This window comes from Apium graveolens, chromosome 6 (assembly GCF_009905375.1).
Source record: "Apium graveolens cultivar Ventura chromosome 6, ASM990537v1, whole genome shotgun sequence".
Taxonomy (NCBI): domain Eukaryota; kingdom Viridiplantae; phylum Streptophyta; class Magnoliopsida; order Apiales; family Apiaceae; genus Apium; species Apium graveolens.
Window position 1 is genome coordinate 292,279,909 of NC_133652.1, and position 15,908 is coordinate 292,295,816.

Here is a 15,908-nt window from a genome sequence, read left to right on the forward strand (position 1 = left end):
GTGTCTACAAGAAGGTTAGTGGGAGCGCGGTAATATTTCTTGTATTGTATATGGATGACATACTTCTTATAGGAAATGATATACCGATGCTACAATCAGTCAAAGTATGGCTATCAAAGAACTTCACCATGAAGGACTTGGGAGAAGCATCCTATATTCTCGGTATGAAGATCTATAGAGATAGATCTAGAAGAATGATAGGTCTTACCCAGGGTACATACATCCAGAAAGTGCTTAAAAGGTTTAGCATGGAAAACTCCAAAAGAGGTCTCATACCGATGAGCCATGGAGTGTCCCTTTCCGAAAAAAATGTCTCCTAAGACACTTAAGGAAAGAGAGCGTATGAGTAAGATTCCTTATGCTTCAGCAATAGGATCTATCATGTACGCGATGTTGTGTACAAGGCCTGATGTTGCTTATTCAATTAGTGTGACGAGCAGATATCAGTCCAATCCAGGTGAAGACCACTGGAAAATAGTGAAAAACATCCTTAAGTACTTGCGAAGGACTCAGGACATTTTTCTTATTTTTGGTGGTGAATTTTAGTTAAAAATAGAGGGTTATACTGACTCTAGTTTTCAATCAGAAAGTGATAGCAAATCCATGTTAGGGTACGTGTTTACTCTGAATAGTGGTGCAATTCAGATTGTTGAAAGAGGAGATGTCAACGTCGAGAGAGTTGACACACATAACAACGTAGCAGACCCACTCACAAAGCCACTTTCTCAAAGTCACTTTGATCGTCATAAAGACAATATGGGTATTAGATACCAGAGTGATTGGCTTTAGTACAAGTGGGAGATTGAAAGAGATATGTCTTAAGTCCAATCATGTATGAGGATTTAGGAATAACTTTTATGTAATCTATTTTGATTTCATTGATATTAATAAAAGGCTTGTTTTGTTTTTATTGCGGGCTCTATCTATTTAAATGTTTAAATAAGATATACCACATTTTAGAGTAAAGCTTTTTATGGATTGTGATGAGATCATAATAATGAGACCTAAAAGATGATAACTCTAAACTTAAATAGTTCCTGGTCATAGGATTACTAACTGGTAATTAATAATCTGCAAAGATCGGTACATACTATGCTTGCTTCATTATGAAGGATGTCTGTTCTCATAGACATTTGTGTGGTGACACTATAGCTAGTATGTAGGTGGTTATTATAGAATAAGTTCACTGAACATGAATCACACAGCTGAACAACTGATGGAGTTCACTCACATGTCAGCAGTTGTTCACATAGTGATAGTTGTACAAGTATCCTTTTACTTGAGGTCATCATAGTCATCTTATGTACACTGAACTATGCTTTGGTTTAGTTCTTAGTCTCAAGGGATAATTATAAGGGCTCTACTGGGTATAGGAATTTGTACACGAAGATAGTGTATGATCAATAAAGGATCTACCCCTTCCAGTGTAGGAAGAGAATGTTCAATGCTGATCCACTTATGTTAGTTCAGGAATTTCTAGTCAGAGTGAATGAAATTAGAAAGGAGTTTCTAATTTACATTAAATAGAACTAAGCATAGTGATTGGGAAAGCAAGTGATTAAATAAGATAGGCTTGACACAAGTTCCATGCCTTGTATTTAATCGTGACATTGCAGGGTAGAAGGAATTAATTGTACGATAACTACTCACTGAATAGGTTCTTGGTATTCTAAGCAGTGAATTCGTATTATCCGGATAGTCGCGATATGCTGAGAAGTATCCCTCACGATGTAGAATAAATATGATTAATTAATTAATCATATTTAATGAATTAGAGAATTTATATAAATAATGATAAAATAGTTTTATTATTATTTATTTCTACTACCGGCTTAATATTGAACCTACAGGGTCACACCATAAAAGAGAATGATTTAATGGTGAAGGAATTAATTAATAATTGCTGATAATTATTTATTTATGAAATAAATAATTAATTGGCAAATTTAATAATTGATTAAATGAGATTTAATTGATTATAAATTAATTAAGAAAAGGTTCTTAATATTATTAATTAAGAATTTAATTTTTGGAAATTAAATCAAGTGAGAGAATTATTTCAAAAGAGTTTTGAAAAAGGATTAATAATTAAAAGGTGTTTTAATTATTAGTGAGAATAATAAAGGGTTAATAATAATAATATTTTATGGGAAAATTTTCAGCTGAAAATTTTGCCTATAAATATACTATTATAAACCCTATTTTTGCCTCAACCAAAAAGATTTACAAAACCCCTATTCTCTCCATCTCTTCCTCCTTCGTTACATCGTTTTCTTGGTGGATACCGGTGGAGTGCTTCACACTTGAGGAGCAGCTGCTAAGGATCTCCGTTCATTGTTCTTGGATCGCTATTAAAGACCTCCATCTTTCCATTAACGTAAAGCTTCTTAAGGTAAATATACTGAACTACGAATTAAATATTATTTTCGCATGGATCCTGCGGAGGGTTTCGGTTTTTTTTTTAAGATTAAATTTACGTTTTCGCTGCGTTTATGTGCTAAAAACTCTTCAATAATTACAACAACGACTACATGATCCCATGGAGGCACATCATAGAGTCCTTACAACACTATATCACACTTAGATGGACCTCTTCGACGTCAGCATTACTTACATATTTCTAGAATCACATCACATGAAAACAATCACTATTACAATACAAGGACTGAAGACAAGTAAGGCTAGCCCTAAAAGGAGATGCTTCGCTATCAACTTATAAAAAATTTATGTATTTGACTTAAAGACCCATGATCGGGCCTCAAGGAGTCGCATGGGGAAGGATCATTATATGTGGTCAGGTCTCACGTGATCGTACATACTCTCTAAATAACACATCGCATGACCAGACTCTAATGGGTCATATGCGAGGCCATGCACTCCAAAAGGCTACATTACATGACCAGACTCTAAGGGGTCGCATGCGAGGCCTACAGGTGTTCTCGTGCTTCACCAATGAGATATATTTTCCTAACTACATGACATCCAACCTAATTAATCTTGTAATCCAATTCGAGAATATATTCTTGAGTAGAAGCCAAGAAAAATACCATTATTTTTTCTTAGCATTGTAGTAACATAAAGTAAGTTGGCCAATATATCTTAATTTCTTTCTCTGTAAGTTGCATGTTTTAAATTCGGAAAAGTTTTAAAACTATCATTCACCCCACTTCCCTCTAACTAATTTTGGAATTCTTGTTTTCTTATAGAAGAATGTTGGTATTAGTCTGCATTTAAGTTTGTTAAAATAGAATGGGAAATGAGCCATAACCCACAGTGGTAAGTGATAAGAACTGCAATTTATGAGCTGAAAATGGGAGGACCTAGGTAGCAGTTTTTATATGTTAATAAGAAGATAATTGAACTTTGGATTTCTTGTAGAAGGCTAAAAAAATATCGTTTATTTTTTATTGTATTTAACGAATGCGTTGTGTTATTTTCGAGTCTTTGACTTATAATTAATCATCATAAAATCTTAGTAAATTATACACACATAAATATAATCACTAAAGTTTATATTTAAAAAGGATAAAGGAGTTCATAAATTTTTCTTACAAATAATTTTAATGCCCTTTCTGTCTATACTCAATTAACTATAAATTTAAATATATGAACATATTATTTTATATTTAAGGAATTTTCTTAAACTTTTTTAATCATGAACTTTCTAGATCCTTCTTTTTATTAGAATTGGCCCATTTTCAAGTGAAATCTTCTTGAAATCAACGCCCCGTTTCCCATAAAATGATAATTCATCGCGCATTCATATTTCACAAATATTTCTCACTCTTCAATTTTTTTATGCTTTCGAAGTCTCACATCTCTCCATTTTGAAAACCTGTTTTGGGCGTCTCGGCGAGTCATGGTAGTTTTTAATATCTAAAAATTATTAGTTTTTATTGTCATTAATGATTTGTCAGCATTAAATCTTGTTTATTCATTGTCACGAAGGATTTCGCAATTCTTTCACGCCATGGAGTCAAGCTCAAACCCAACTTCAAGTAAGGGTCATAAATATTGTCTTTCGATAAATCAATAGTCTAATTGAATATTTAATTTATCCAATTAAAAGATGCTTATAAGCATAATACCCATCTTTAAATTTGCAGCTCAAGGAAAAATACTTGTGTAAATCTAAAAAAGGATTGTTCGTGATACATCAAGGTCAGTTATAAAATTATCCGTTAATTTTTTATCTAAGATTAGGGGAGAGATCCTCAGTAGTGGTGATACTTTCACGCTTATAAATTTTATCAAGTACTTGTTGATATGTAAATTTATAATTTTGTGAACAAAAAATCAATGCCATTTGGATTCAAAGAAATTGATATTTTAATTTCTTTATTTTCATTTATTACACTTTGTCATCTCACTAAACAATTTATATTCTGTGTATAATCTATTTAGAAAAAAAATATCATTCTTTTAAAAGATTTAATTTCTATATATTTATTTGTCAATTTTGATTTATATAGTTATAGTTTATATATATATATTATTTATATGGTTTCTTTATTAATTTTTTGTACATTTATGATGATTATAGGTTAAGGCATAGTAAGTTTGGAATTCCTTTTGTGCAGTCGTCTCCCCTTCTGTTCATAATCAGGAGGAAATATTTGTTGTGATACTCAAATGGGGCCACAAATTTCATCTCGAAAAAATATATTCTTGTACTCATATGTGGCCCTTAGTTTAATCAAGCTCAAATGTGGCCACAAGTTTTCATCGAGCTCAGATGTAGCCATCAGTCCATCTCGATAATCTCGATAATGATGTTGAACCTCATTTCTTGTTTATCAAAATAAGACTTTTGTTTTTATATTTCAAAAGAAAAAGACTTTTTACCTTTTGATGTATCTTGATAGCAAGCTCAAAAACTATTGTATAGAGCAAATGAAATTGTTTGACATGTAATTATTGTAAAACTTGCTAGTATCCAATGCGTCATTCTAGTAGTATTGTCAACACTGATATTATTTTTTATAGCAACAGTGATATTTTAATTTCATTATATATAAATATCTTTACTTCTTTCGAAAAAATATTTGAAAAAATATTATAATGATGCATAACTACATTTATTATTAATTTATCATATATCTATATTCCAAATTTTAATTATATTTTAAATAAAATATATAACTTTAACTTTTTTCTATGAATACAAACATAATTAAACAAATTATGCATAAATCATCCAATATAGTAACATTTAAAATGTAGTCATTCATATCTTTTACCGAAAATATTGAAATAGACAAACCTGTGAAAATAATATACTTGAATATAAACAAAAACAAAAAATTATACATGAAGCATTCAACATATTAATTACGACGTAGTCATTCATATCTTGTATTGAAAAATTAAAATCATACACGAAATAGATGGGGGTGATAAGGGAGATAACCATAGTTATAATAATTAAAAGGGTTTACATAAGGGAGATGACCATAGTTATAATAATTAAAAGGGTTTACATGTGAGTGTCATAAGATAACTCGAGTGGTCTGGGCTTATCTCTTTCCGTCGAGTTTCTGATTTCGATTCAATTGTAAGGCATATAAGCCTAATTACTCAAAAAAAAGTTTAAATATTAAGTAGGCACTTTCCTACTTAACCTTTTCAACTCTTGCACTAGATTTATCTGTTTTTTAAAACAATTACTCCATGAATAATTCAGGAATTAAACTTGATTAGATATCAAGTATTAATAAAAAAGGTTGAATGTAGTTGTTATGCCCAAATATGGACATGGGCTCAAAATAAACTCATTACAAGAATATTAATAATATTGAGCTTAAATATATAAGCTCAAAAATATGGAGGAGCTCTCGTAATTATATATTGACCAGGACCGTGTACAGCATATTGACCAAGACCTTGTTGGATGACACATGGGAATACGTAAAGGATGATTGTCTTATCCACCTCTTAATAGGAAGTGACACATGTCCACCTCTAACTAAGAGGTGAGTCATGTCCGCCCCTCCAACAGGAAGGGGGTCCTATCCACCTCTTATCAGAAAGTGAGTCTTCCCTCCTCTTACCAGCAGGTGAGTCATGTCCGCCTCTCCAACAGGAAGTGGGCCTATCCACCTCTCAACAAGAAGGGAATGTTGCCATCTCTCCATCCGGATGGGAGTCATGTCCACCTCTCAACAATATTGGAGTCATGGTCACCTCTCCATCAAGAAGGGAGTCATGTCCACCTCTCTAAAGAATGGGCTCACCTAACTAGCAGAATTTGGGCTCAATTCTCTCTTAGAGGTTCGTGCTCACTCCTCTGAGGGGTTCAGGAACACCTCTTCAAGCAATGTGTGTTCACCTCCCAAGTAGAGATCTGGGCTCCCTCTCTAAGGGTCCAGGCTCTCCTCTTTAGCAGGGATTGGGCTCATTTATCTAGTAGTGATTTGGGTTCTCCTTATTTCGCATAGGGATTCAGGCTCTCCTCACCAGCATAAATCGGGCTCACCTCTCAAAGGAATTCAGACTTTTCTCTCCATAAGGGATTCAGATCACCTCTTCAAAGGATTCAAGCTTACCTATGTTAGGGCGAAAACACGCGCTAATATTCACGCAAGTATACGCGTTCGCAAGTAGTATAAGATATAAATCAGATTCGTTCCCACAGAGACTGGTTTAGGTTAAGTTCAATTTATGCACCTATGCAACAATGTATGGTTATCGCTCAAAGCTAAGACAAATAACAAATTGGGTTTTTATTAAACTAAGAGATTATACTAAATAACATTAACTAAGAGAATTGAAGTTGAATTACTATATATGACAAACATGGGATCCTAACTTCATTAAATACTTCATTCAATAGCCTTATTGTTTTTAACCTTAGCATGTGATGGTGAGGACACTAATCAGATAACACGAAACTGATAAACGCCAACTTTCGTTGCACGAGTACCATTCTACCAGACATCCACAAAAGAGATAGAAGCTGAATAGGCACCAATTATATTGAGACCCTATATGTCTATAGAATTTGACAACATAACGGTTTAAGGACAAGTTATCTATCTTGATTACATAGGGCAAGTAAAACGGTTAGAGTTACCTACGAATCATGCATACACATACATGAACCTATGCTAGCATGGCAAGTTCTAAACCTCTATATTCACTGTCGCTTCAATAGAGATTAACACGATATCTTATATGTTAGCTACGCACATAAGACGAATAAGCACAACCAATACTAGGATATCAATCAATCACCACACACCAAGATATCGAAACAATTAACTATTGAAATCCATAAGTAAATCCGCTAGAATCCCATGACAACGATTAGCCCATAATCGAACTCATCGTCACCATGGGTTCCAATGAAAGCATGGTATAAACAAGGTCTTAATAAACTAAATAATAATCAAAGTACGAATAAACGAGATCTAGGTTCAACAAGAATGAAAACGAGCATCCAAAGTTACAACTAATTCAAAGAATCACAAGTTGAAAACAAGATCTTCTTTTTCGGAGTTGTTCTGTGCTTCTAGGTCTTCTCCTTGGTATCCCCTTCGCTTCTTGCATAAAACACAATCTTCTTCTTCTTCTTAATTCCCCTCGTGTAAACGTCTCAAATCTACTTATATAATAGTCCCATAAAACTCAGATTACATAGAAGTTGGAAGCCAAACAGAAGTAGAAGTCTAAAATAATTCAGCAAAATTCCCGACCCTGCGCGGCCGCTCAGCATAGCTGCGCGGGCGCGCAGGCCTCCACTGGAAAAAATCCACGTTTGCTCTGTTTCTTTGCCGTAATCTGCCCGTTCCTTTCCTCTCGCAATGGTGAACACATGCCAAGGCTTATTCTTGATGATTCCTCCCCCGAAATGCAACTAATACCCTGAAATGCATAAACACTAGAAAAACGCATCAAATACATAAAATACTTGATTTCAAGACACCAATTTAAGCCATTTTAAGACGTTCTAAGTGGTATAAAATGCCACTTATCACACCCCAAAATTAAATCGATGCTTGCCCTCAAGCGTCACAGACTCAAAAACAAATAAAAATATGAATGAATACAATCTACATGAAAATGCAGCGATCCCCCTTACTACAATTAATCAACCAAATTACCACATCTCAACGAATGCAGTTAGACAACTAAAGATCAATAAACTCATGCAAACGGACATACAGCCAGAAACGTGGTGTGTGCAAATGCTTAACAGATATGCTTCGGAACTAGACCAATTACTATGACTAGACTATCCTCAAGGCAATCCTATGATTATACAAAGAATAAAAATTCCAGGCATAAAGTGATATACAACACTACAAGAACTCTGGAGCTTACTACGGAATCGTGCTTTTTATTTACAACTCAAATGCTTATTTGACCGTGCAATGAGTGAGGTCCACAAAAGACTTATACAATGATATCCATGTAACGAGTGTTAGGTTAGCGGATCCCAGACTCTAAAAGCCTTAGGTCGCTAGGCACAAAGTCCCCTAAGAACTTAATAACTCGAATACCAAAGAGCCCACTCTTGATCAATTATGCCAAATTTTTTTTTTTTTATTTCTGAGCAAGTGCGTTTCGCTCCATCTTGCTCAACCCTAGACTACTCGCAACATACGCGAGCCGGCTACTAGCCATTTGACGCCTAGCCACAACTAGCAACAACTTTCATATTTTTTTCTCCAAAATTTTTCTTTTTCATGTCTTTATCACTAAGAACCTATAATCGAATTCTAAGCATAATAAGTAGATTGACCTTGAAAACAACCAAATCATAACACAATCTAGCCCTTTCGCATTCTCTAAGACTTAGTGGACTTACAATTATTTCTAGCATGCATATCAACCTACACAACTTAATATCACTTTAATGCTATCACTACACTCACATCAATATCACAATTCAGTCGATAAATCATTGCAAAAGGGATCATGGTAAATGCATGAGCTATATGACATTCATAAAAAAAACTATATGGCATAAATTATGCAACTATATGAACTAAACTATCATGAATATGCAACTAAATGACACACACACAATATTCCTTAACTACCACCCCCATACTTAAAATTTTCAATGTCCTCATTGAAGGCAATAATAAGGATTTCAGGCATACCTAATTAGCGGGAGATTCACCCTCGTCGGGTGGAGGATCAGGTGGCCAATCAACCTCGCCACCAGTGTCTCGAACAACAGTACCGAAAGCATGTGTCAAATCTGCAGCAAAATGACGGTGAATATCGTGCATGGCCTCCATACGCCTAGTTACTCGCCTGTACTGCTCATCACCAACACCAGTCCTATCAACTATCTGCTGTACATGAGAAGAACCCTCTATAGGCACTGGAGGATCCGTTCGGCTACCCTCTACATCATCAAAGATATATCCCAACCCCTTGTCAGGGGGTGCACCTAAGAATGAATAACTCAAGTGATTTGGTAATGGGTTGAGCTCAAGTGTAGGAGCATCTTCAATAGACGACTCGAGACGATCCTGAGAAATTTTCAGCTCTGCTAACCCAAGAGAATCGAATGGCACATCCAACTTCCTCTTCCACAGAGGTGCATTCAAAACCTGAATTTGCTCTACTTTAAAGCACTCCTCTTTAGCTGTGGGTAATTTTATTTCCTTGAACACATTGAAAGTGACCTTCTGATCATGAACCTTCATCGTAAGCTCTCCTTTTTGCACATCGATCATAGTTCGGCCTGTAGCCAAGAATGGTCTTCCCAAGATAATGGGAATCTTCTTATCTTCCTCAAAATCAAGAATTACAAAGTCAGCAGGGAAGAAGAGTTTATCCACCTTGACCAAGACATCCTCCACTACACCTCGTGGATAAGCGATGGAATGGTCAGCTAGTTGCAATGACATGTATGTTGGTTTCGGCTCAGGCAGACCAAGCTTCTTGAAGATAGATAAGGGCATCAGATTGATGCTAGCTCCTAAATCACATAAACAGTTGTCGAACGACAAGTTTCCGATGGTGCAAGGAATAGTGAAGCTTCCAGGATCTTTAAGCTTCGGAGGCAACTTCTGTTGCAGCACAGCACTGCATTCCTCCGTTAGAGCAACGGTCTCTAAGTCATCGAGCTTCACTTTCCGAGAGAGGATACCTTTCATAAACCTCGCATAGCTAGGCATCTGCTCAAGAGCTTCAGCGAAAGGTATGTTGATATGAAGTTTCTTGAACACCTCCGGAAACTTCTCAAACTGCTTATCCAGCTTTTTCTTCTGCAGCCTCTTAGGAAAAGGAGGTGGAGGATAGATCTGTTTCTCCCCTGTATTACCCTCAGGAGGAGTGTGTTCCACAGTAGTCTTCTTGGTTCCACCTCTACTTCCTTCTGCACATCTTCTTCAGCCACAACTGCATTTTCTGAATCTTGAGATTTTTCAGGCTCTTCGTCTTGCTGAATTTGGGGGCTTGCGACCTTTCCAGACCTTAAGGTGATGGCGTTCACATGTTCTTTAACTTCCCTCTTTCCTGGATTGGCTTCTGTATCACTAGGAAGCGTTCCTGGTGGTCGATTCAATAAGGCATTAGCAATTTTCCCTATTTGGTTCTCCAGAGTCTTGATAGAAACAGCTTGGCTTTGGCATATAAGAGCCTGGTTTTTGCACATAAGCCTCAACTCCTCTAATTCAGATTTTTCATTCGAAGATAGACCTGCATCATGAGTTTGTTGTTGAAGTTGGAGTTGTTGCTGAAAACCAAGAGAGTTGAACAGCTTATTTCCAAACGGCTGGAACGGCTGTTGCATCACATTCTGATTGTTGCTCCAGCTGAAGTTAGGATGATTCCAGTTGTCAGGATGATAAGTGTCTGGAACTGGTTGTTGCGATCTCTGAAAGTTGCTCTCAAACTGAGCTGAGTCGCTAGATATAGCGCATTGCTCTGTCGCATGCGGACCTGCACACAGCTCACAAACACTAATTATCTGCTTAACACCATAGTTAGCCAGAGAATCGATCTTCATAGACAACGCCTTTAGTTGAGCAGTGATAGCCGTAGTTGTATCCACTTCAAGAACTCCTGCTACCTTTCCCTGTGGATATCTCTGGGTTGGATACTGATATTCATTAGCAGCCATCAGTTCAATTAGATCATAAGCTTCCTTATAGCTCTTTGCCCATAATGCTGCTCCTGATGCTGTATCGAGCATGGGTCTGGACTGTGCTCCCAACCCATTGTAAAAACAAGTGATGATCATCCAATCAGGAATTCCATGATGAGGACACTTCCTAAGCATCTCCTTGTAGCGCTCCCAAGCTTCACTTAGCGATTCTCCCGTTTGCTGCGCAAATTGAGTAATAGCGTTTCTGATTGCAGCTGTCTTCGCCATAGGAAAGAATTTAGTAAGAAAATTATGAGCAAGATCTTCCCAAGTAGTAATCGAACCAGCTGGTAGAGAGTGTAACCAGCTCTTAGCCTTGTCCCTCAAAGAGAATGGGAATAGTCTCAGCTTCACAGCATCTTCGGAAACACCGTTGAACTTGAAGGTGTCGCAGATCTCAATGAAATCCCTAATGTGCGTATTGGGATCTTCCATTGGAGAACCCCCAAACTGGACTGAAGTCTGTACCCATTGAATTATGCCAGGCTTGATCTCAAAGGTATTAGCTGTGATAGTTGGCCTGACAATGCTAGATTGAATGTCATTGATCTTGGTTTAAGAAAACTCCATCAAGACTTTCGTTCGTGCTGCTGGATCTCCCATTGTAATGAGTACCTAAAACACAAACAAATAAACCGTGAAAGTAAAAGAATCCGAGTCAGTGAACTTTAACGACCACTGATGATAAGCACATAAACTAAAAATTAACACCGAGTCCCCGGCAGCGGCGCCAAAAACTTGTTAGGGCGAAAACACGCGCTAATATTCACGCAAGTATACGCGTTCGCAAGTAGTATAAGATATAAATCAGATTCGTTCCCACAGAGACTGGTTTAGGTTAAGTTCAATTTATGCACCTATGCAACAATGTATGGTTATCGCTCAATGCTAAGACAAATAACAAATTGGGTTTTTATTAAACTAAGAGATTATACTAAATAATATTAACTAAGAGAATTGAAGTTGAATTACTATATATGACAAACATGGGATCCTAACTTCATTAAATACTTCATTCAATAGCTTTATTGTTTTTAACCTTAGCATGTGATGGTGAGGACACTAATCAGATAACACGAAACTGATAAACGCCAACTTTCGTTGCACGAGTATCATTCTACCAGACATCCACAAAAGAGATAGAAGCTGAATAGGCACCAATTATATTGAGACCCTATATGTCTATAGAATTTGACAACATAACGGTTTAAGGACAAGTTATCTATCTTGATTACATAGGGCAAGTAAAACGGTTAGAGTTACCTACGAATCATGCATACACATACATGAACCTATGCTAGCATGGCAAGTTCTAAACCTCTATATTCACTGTCGCTTCAATAGAGATTAACACGCTATCTTATATGTTAGCTACGCACATAAGACGAATAAGCACAACCAATACTAGGATATCAATCAATCACCACACACCAAGATATCGAAACAATTAACTATTGAAATCCATAAGTAAATCCGCTAGAATCCCATGACAACGATTAGCCCATAATCGAACTCATCGTCACCATGGGTTCCAATGAAAGCATGGTATAAACAAGGTCTTAATAAACTAAATAATAATCAAAGTACGAATAAACGAGATCTAGGTTCAACAAGAACGAAAACGAGCATCCAAAGTTACAACTAATTCAAAGAATCACAAGTTGAAAACAAGATCTTCTTTTTCGGAGTTGTTCTGTGCTTCTAGGTCTTCTCCTTGGTATCCCCTTCGCTTCTTGCGTAAAACACAATCTTCTTCTTCTTCTTAATTCCCCTCGTGTAAACGTCTCAAATCTACTTATATAATAGTCCCATAAAACTCAGATTACATAGAAGTTGGAAGCCAAACAGAAGTAGAAGTCTAAAATAATTCAGCAAAATTCCCGACCCTGCGCGGTCGCTCAGCATAGCTGCGCGGGCACGCAGGTTGCTGCGCGGCCGCTCAGCATAGCTGTGCGGGCGCGCAGGCCTCCACTGGAAAAAATCCACGTTTGCTCTGTTTCTTCGCCGTAATCTGCCCGTTCCTTTCCTCTCGCAATGGTGAACACATGCCAAGGCTTATTCTTGATGATTCCTCCCCCGAAATACAACTAATACCCTGAAATGCATAAACACTAGAAAAACGCATCAAATACACAAAATACTTGATTTCAAGACACCAATTTAAGCCATTTTAAGACGTTCTAAGTGGTATAAAATGCCACTTATCAACCTACCCAAGGGATTCGGGTTCACCTCTTAAAGGAATTCGAGCTCACCACTATAACAAGTGCACTAGCTTTACTTCCCTAGAAAGAGCTCGGACCCTCATCAATGGCTGGATTTAGAAGAAGATATGGGGAACCCATCGTATTTAGACTATTATGAAGACTTGAATTTAATGCTGATGAGGTCTTACACCCGGGGTAGCGTTGATGTGGCATGAGTGTAAAGAAGATTCTCAAAAATTAAGGCACACCTAGGTCCCACCACCCTCCATTAAATTATGGAATTATGGCACTTTGATGTGGTGTAATAGCCTTAAAGCACTTTGAAGGGTAAAGTATTGGCTAAGTTCATGCCTGAATTCCATCCTCATTCTAAGGATGACTCTAAGTCACTCATAACGACCCTATGAGGACTGTAACCCCTCGAGAACGTGCAAAATGTGCCCCTAGTGGGCTCGCTGTGTTGATGAGGCTCTTATCAACATCCTCAAGCTAGATCTAGAGATGAAGGTGGTTGATCTCAATTTTTACAACAGCTTCATGTTAGTGACTCCTCAAATTTGTTGTGAAATGCTCATCAAGTTTTTCAATGCAGGTAGGGTGGAGCCCATCCCAGTGGATTAGAATCAAGGGCCAAATGAATTGGCAAAGTTGGGCACTTAAAAAAAGGCCATACTAGTTGGAATTATTTCCCTAGGAATTTCAATTCAAGGCTAGCATCTCTAATGAATTCACCATGGAGAAAGCGACCCAGGGGCCAACATTGATGACCTTATCCGGGACTATGTCAAAATGGGGAATCTACCTCAAAATAGGATGGAAACATGAAACTTCAAGTAATAAACGACCTTCTATATTATTTATGACAAGGCTCTCCACCAGGGAGGCTTCAATAAATCGTTATTGATGTGTGTGGATTGAGAAGATGGAACTTATATTAAAATAAAAGACATGAAGACATTGGTGGCAATTACCCCCGGTGTAGCGTTGATAAGTCCTTATGCCCCCGGTGTAGCGTTGAAGGCATCATGTGAGCTTTGATAATGTTTGACATACGTTATTAACTTAAATAGCACAAAAAGAGCACTATAATATTATGGTTCCTCGTCACACCTACAATGATAACCAGGAACTGGGTGGTAGATGTACTACAGAAACACCTCCTCTGACATGATATTAGAAATTGCAGGGCAATGCCAACATCTAGCGACATGAGGCCCCAAACTTGACATCCTGCAATATGAGGCTTCTTGACCCCGCTGGCGATTGATGATGGTTCAATTTGTAAGTCTATACATTATGAATCAATCTCAATGCATGTGCTAAAGTCAATCTGTCAGCAAGGAATTTGAAGACTCGATCAGTTATTTTAAGGAACTTTGAAAAATTCAAAAAAAATATGAAGAAAATATAAGGTAATATCTATGAATACCAACACAAGGCGACGCGATTCTCTCGAGGCTAGTACATATGATACAAGGACTTCATGCTAACGTCATGCGACATGAATATATGGAAGGAGTCCTCTATGTGAGGTCGAGAGGAGCTATAAAAAATTATAAAGATCCTTTTCAGAAGATATATATTTTACAAGGTATATATATAAAACTTTATTCTCTAATAGCCAGCCTTTAATGATGCGAGCCCAACCAACCATCGTATATTGAGTTTAGAGCCAACATTTTGTGATACGAGGCTAGTATGAAAGAGATCAAAATTATGGTCCTAAACTACACAGGACCTCTCCTAATCATTCAACTTTTTGGTTTCCTTGCGAAGATCCCTCCTCAAGTCCTTGATGCAAACCAAAATCTAGTTCAGAGTTAGAATCAGCCAATATAGAATCTTTTTACGACGTGGAGCTTATGTGAAAAAAGTCTCACCAAAGTTGAGCTCTATGATCACAATGTAATCCTCCACAATATCAAATGTAGACCAAGAATTTAGGACAATCACGCATAATAGCCTTAAATTGGCTTATATCTGAGCTACTATATTAGAAGATACTGAAGGAAGGCTATAGTCTTTGCTCTACTTTGGTAATCAGTTTGAGCAATCATTTGGTTGCGATCCCCCGAAAAAGGTTCACTTCTTAAGTTCCTAGGGGTCATTTGTAGAGGCTTCCTGTTTAGATTCCCATTCAGAGTAGTAAGTTGACCCTTTTTATACATCGCTTTAAGGAGGAATAATACTTTTTTATTAACATTGCATTAATAATGACAACATGGAATCGGGGGGTAGTTGTTATGCCCAAATAAGGACATGGGCTCTAAAAAGACCCATTAGAAGAATTTTTAATAATATTGGGCTTAAATAAATAAGTCCAAAAATATAGAGAATCTATTGTAGTTGTATATTAACTAGGACCGTGTACCGCATATTGACCAAGACCTTACTGGATGACACGTGGAAATATGTAAATGAGAATAGTCATGTTCATCTCTTACTAGGAAATAACATGTGTCCACATCTAACTAGGAGGTGACACATGCCCACCTCTTACTAAGAGGTGCCTCTCCAACAGGAAGGGGGTCATGTCCACCTCTTACTAAGAATTGAGTCTTGCTCTCCTCTTACCAGGAGGTGAATCTTTTCTG

At 36.9% G+C, this 15,908-nt stretch overlaps 1 non-coding gene across 1 annotated transcript; it reads left to right on the forward strand.

The window, feature by feature from the left end:
- The first annotated feature begins 11,213 nt into the window (after positions 1 to 11,213).
- On the forward strand, positions 11,214 to 11,320 carry LOC141670026 (small nucleolar RNA R71). The gene has a single exon (XR_012554277.1). It is a non-coding gene; the product is annotated as a small nucleolar RNA R71 (small nucleolar RNA).
- Positions 11,321 to 15,908: the final 4,588 nt, after the last annotated feature.